Below are 5,593 nucleotides of genomic sequence, written 5' to 3'. Positions count from 1 at the left end.
GTTGGATGGTCTGTGCTGGGTCACTGGGAGAGAATCAAGGATGGAAGAGAGAGTCCGGAGTGATGAATTGCCCATTTTGGGCCTCTGAAGAACTGTGCGATCAGCAGCAAAAGCATTCTCATGAACTCTGTCCCGAGGACAGAGCACTGTACTGGATGGCCATTGTGTGCAGAGCCCTCTGCTTGGACTTCCGCAAGGAATGCTCAAACCAAAGACGAACAGGAACGCCAAGAAGCTGCGAGGCCTAGTGACAAGAGCCTGGGCCTGGGAGTTGGAAGAAATGGGTTTTCATCCCGGCTCTCCAAAACAATAATAATAATAATAATGGTATCTGTTAAGCGCTTACTATGAGCCAAGCACTGGTCTAAGCGCTGAGGTAGATACGAGGTAATGAGGTTGTCCCACGGGGGGCTCACAATCTTAATCCCCATTTTACACATGAGGTAAATGAGGCACAGAGAGGTGAAATGACTTGCCCAAAATCACAGAGCCGGTAAGTGGCAGAGCTGGGATTAGAACCCATGATCTCTGACTCCCAAGCCCAAGGTCTTTCCGTTAAGACACTCTGCAAGTGACCCAGCCCGAACCATCCAACACCCCTCGCTCTCCTCCAGTGACCTAGTCCAAATCATGTGACACCCCTCACTCTCCCCCCGCGATCCAGCCCGGATCAAACAACGGCCCAGCTCTCCCCCGGTGACCCAGCCGGACCATCCCAAACCCCTGCCTGAACTCTACATCTCGATCCGGGACGTCGTTTCTTTTTTCCTTCAGCAGACTGCTCTCAGAGCACGGTGTGTGTGTCATTTGGAAATGCCATCCAGCAATCCCCATGCCTTTGATTCGTCACCATGAGGGTGATCTTCCAACATATCATCTCCGTCTGGGGGTCTCTCTGGGTCTTCTCCCACCCCTCACCCTGCCCACGCTCTTCCCCGCCTGTTTACCAAGTAAGACGTTTGTGTCGTGGGTTTTTGATTTTCTGCAATAAAGGATCCTCTCCACGATATTGGGAGAACTTAGGTAAACTCGTTCAGTCAATCATATTTATTGAGCCCTTGCTGTGTACAGAGCACTGTGCTAAATGCTTGGGAGACAATAAACACACACATTCTCTGCCCACAAGCTAATGTCAGCCCTAGCGTGCTGGCTCCTCCAGGCCTTTTGTCTTGTTTGCTTTCTTTTTTTTTTCTTATGGTATTCGTTAAGTGCTTACTATGTGCCAGGCACTGTACTAAGCCCTGGGGTAGATACAAGCTAAGCAGGTTGGACACAGTCCATGTCCCAGTTGGGGCTGTTATATTGTTATATCTATTATATTGTATTCTCTCAAGTGCTTCGTACAGTGCTCTACACACTATAAGTGCTCTGCCCACAGTAGGAGAAGCAGCATGGCTCAGTGGAAAGAGCACGGGCTTTGGAGTCAGGGCTCATGAGTTCGAATCCCAGCTCTGCCACTTGTCAGCTGTGTGACTGTGGGCGAGTCACTTAACTTCTCAGTGCCTCAGTTCCCTCATCTGTAAAATGGGGATTAAGACTGTGAGCCCCACATGGGACAACCTGATTCCCCTATGTCTACCCCAGCGCTTAGAACAGTGCTCGGCACATAGTAAGCGCTTAACAAATACCAACATTATTATTATTATTATTAAACACAGTTGATCGATCGATTGATTGATGGGCCTCACAGTCTAAATCCCCATTCTACAGACACGGTAACTGGGGTACCGAGAAATGAAGTGACTTGCCCAGGGTCACGCAGCAGAGAAGTGGTGGAGCTGGGCTTAGAACCCAGGTCTTTCTGACTCCCAAGCCTGTGCTCTATCCATTGGGCCATGCTGCTCCTCTGCTCTCTGTATTTCAAACCGATAAAATACTTCATTTATTGATTCCCAGAATTTCTCTTTCCCTGCTGAGGGCAGTGCGGCTCTGGCCAGTTCTCATCACATGAGTTATGAGGGCTGTTTCCTGAGAATTGCACATTTTTTCCATAATTCACACAAACCAATCACGTATCACACATTTCCATATGGGTTGAATTACCGAAGAATTAGCCGCCTCTTCTTTGGTAAAGTTTGGTGATGTCTTCGATTGTTTTATATTTCAAAATAAATCACAGGGGGGACAACACGCTGGGCTTTTCCAGAATCCCTTGCCTGTCACGCTTCCTCAGGCCGGGGCGGGGGCTGTGTAGGACCACAGCGGGAGTCTTGTCGTCAGCTAGAAGCTCCCAGGGGGTCGGGTCTGTCCCCACACTCCTTTTCCTTCTTTCCCCACTCCCGACCCCGGTTCCCGGGAATGCGGCTCCCATCTGTCCACCATGGACGGGCCCTCGGGGACGAGGGCCACGGTGGGCCCAGCGATGCTTCAGGTCAGGTGATGGAGCGTGGTGCCCGGGAATCCCCAGACTCTGGTCCACAGACCCCACGACCCACGGTCGCCAGACTGCCCATGGAGACGACGGCGGAGTGTGGCGATGGGTAACTTTGACCTCCCCTTGTATTTTTTCATGGTATTCGTTAAGCACTTACTGTGCGCCAGGCACACCATACTAAGCGCTGGGGTGGTGGATAAAAGCTAATTAGGTTGGACACGATCCATATCCCACATGGGACGCACGGTCTTAATACCCATTTTACAGGTGAGGTAACAGGATGCGAGAACTGAAGCGACATGCCCAAGGTCACACGGCAGACATGTGGTGGAGCTAGGTTTATTCATTCATTCATTCAATAGTATTTATTGAGCGCTTACTATGTGCAGAGCACTGTACTAAGCGCTTGGGATGAACAAGTCGGCAACAGATAGAGACGGTCCCTGCTGTTTGACGGGCTTACGGTCTGATCGGGGGAGACGGACAGACGAGAACGATGGCGATAAACAGCGTCAAGGGGAAGAACATCTCGTAAAAACCGATGGCGACTAAATAGAATCGAGGCGATGTACAATTCATTAACAAAATAAATAGGGTAACGAAAATATATACAGTCGAGCGGACGAGTACGGTGCTGTGGGGATGGGAAGGGAGAGGTGGAGGAGCAGAGGGAAAAGGGGAAAATGAGGCTTTAGCTGCGGAGAGGTAAAGGGGGGATGGCGGAGGGAGTAGAGGGGGAAGAGGAGCTCAGTCTAGGAACGCCTCTTGGAGGAGGTGATTTTTAAGTAGGGTTTTGAAGAGGGAAAGAGAATCGGTTTGGCGGAGGTGAGGAGGGAGGGCGTTCCGGGACCGCGGGAGGACGCGACCCGGGGGTCGACGGCGGGATAGGCGAGACCGAGGGACGGCGAGGAGGTGGGCGGCGGAGGAGCGGAGCGTGCGGGGTGGGCGGTAGAAAGAGAGAAGGGAGGAGAGGTAGGAAGGGGCAAGGTGATGGAGAGCCTCGAAGCCTAGAGTGAGGAGTTTTTGTTTGGAGCGGAGGTTGATAGACAACCACTGGAGTTGTTTAAGAAGGGGAGTGACACGCCCAGATCGTTTCTCCAGGAAGATGAGCCGGGCAGCGGAGTGAAGAATAGACCGGAGCGGGGCGAGAGAGGAGGAAGGGAGGTCAGAGAGAAGGCTGACACAGTAGTCTAGCCGGGATATAACGAGAGCCCGTAATAGTAAGGTAATAGTTTAGAACCCAGATCCTTCTGACTCCCAGGCCCATGCCCTATCCACGACGCCACTACTTCTCATTTTTTTTGGAAAACTATTTGTTAAGTGTTTACTACGTACCAGGCACTGCACTAAACTCTGGGACCGTACAAGCTAATCAGGCCGGACACAGTCCATGTCTCATTATGAACTCACATTCTTGATCTCCATTTTGTAGGTGGGAAGTAGCATGGTGTAGTGGATAGACCACAGGCCTGGGAACTGGGTTCTAATCCCCGCTCTGCCACTTGTCTGCTGTGTGATGTTGGGCAAGTCACTTCACTTCTCTGTGCCTCAGTTACTTCGTGTGTGAAATGGGGTTTGAGTCTGTGAGCCCCATGTGGGACAGGGATTGTATCCAACCCATTTGCCTGTATCCACCCCAGCGCTTAGTACGTGCCTGGCACATAGTAAGCACTTAACAAATGCCAGTATTATTTTTAAGAGGTAACTGAGGCACAGAAAATTGAAGTAGCTTGCCCAGTATCACACAGCAGACAAGTGGAAGATCCAGGATTAATAATAATAATAATAATAATAATAATAATAATAATGTTGGTATTTGTTAAGCGCTTACTATATGCAGGGCACTGTTCTAAGAGCTGGGGTAGATACAGGGTAATCAGGTTGTCCCATGTGAGGCTCACAGTCTTAATCCCCATTTTACAGATGAGGTAACTGAGGCACTGAGAAGTTAAGTGACTCGCCCATGGTCACACAGCTGACAAGTGACAGAGCCGGAATTCGAACCCATGACCTCTGACTCCCAAGCCCGGGCTCTTTCCACTGAGCGAGGGCCTTCTGACACCCAGGCCCGTGCTTTATCCATTACGCCTCATGGCTTCTCCTGACAGAAGGAGGACTGTATTGGGTTCCCTCTGTGTGGGGGGCAATCTGCTAGGTGTCTATTATATACAGAGCTCTGTACTGGGCACCTTCAGTGTGCAGTTTCTGCTCCTCGATGGCAGTGCGTGGACTGTACTGGTCTGCCCTGAGCGGCTGACTGCCAGGTTTCGGCCAGGGATGCGGCACCGTCTGAGGCTTCTTGATGTCAGGATCTTAAAGCGCTGCCTTCACCCTCCTGGCTTTGGGTTTCCCAATATCAGTTGTCCACGCAACCTCTCGGGCTCCTCCCGGGTTCCTTCCCAGCTCAGCAGCACGGTCTAACGAGAAGCAGCCCGTCCTAGTGGAACGACCTCGGGCCCGGTGGTCGGAGGGCTTGAGTTCTAATCCCGGCTCGGCCATTCGCTTGCTGTGGGGGCCTTGGGCAATTCACCACATTTCTCTGGGCCTTGGTTTCCTCCTCTGTAAAATGGGCATTCGATACCTGTTCTCCCTCCCCTTAAGACTATGTGCCCCGTGCGGGAAAGGGACTCCGTCTGGCCCGATTATCTTGTATCTACCTCAGTGCTCAGTACAGTACTTGGCACATAGTAAGTACCCCAACCGTTATCATTACTGTCATTATTACTATCTAGCGGAGCTGTGTCAAGATGAACGACTACATCTCAGACGTTCCTTGCTTGTGATCTTCATTGCCCGGGAAGCAGCGGGGCCTAGCGGAAAGAGCACGGACCTGGGAGTCAGAAGCCCCGAGTTCTAATCCCCCCTCCACCACCCTTCTGCTGAGTCACGTCACTTCTCTGTGCCTCAGTTCCCCCAAACTACAAAATGGGGATTCAATCCCTGTTCTCTCTCCTACTTGGACTGTGAACCCCGTGTGGAACCTGATGATCTCGTAGGTACCCCAGCGCTTAGTACAGTGTTCGGCATATGGTAAGGGTTTAACAAATACCCCAATCGTTATCGTTTGGTAGGTGAGGAAGGTTTCTGTGCGTGCAGAAATACTTTAAATGTGCAATTTGCAGGAGATGCCACAAGAGGACAGCAATCTTTTATTTTCAGCTTTTTCTTTGCTTTTTGTTTTTGTGACTTGCAGAGCAAGGAACCTTATTAAATCGGATG

Source organism: Ornithorhynchus anatinus, chromosome 7 (genome assembly GCF_004115215.2).
Source record: "Ornithorhynchus anatinus isolate Pmale09 chromosome 7, mOrnAna1.pri.v4, whole genome shotgun sequence".
Taxonomy (NCBI): Eukaryota; Metazoa; Chordata; class Mammalia; order Monotremata; family Ornithorhynchidae; genus Ornithorhynchus; species Ornithorhynchus anatinus.
The sequence above is the reverse complement of the archived record's forward strand: the minus strand, read 5'-3'. Positions refer to the sequence as shown.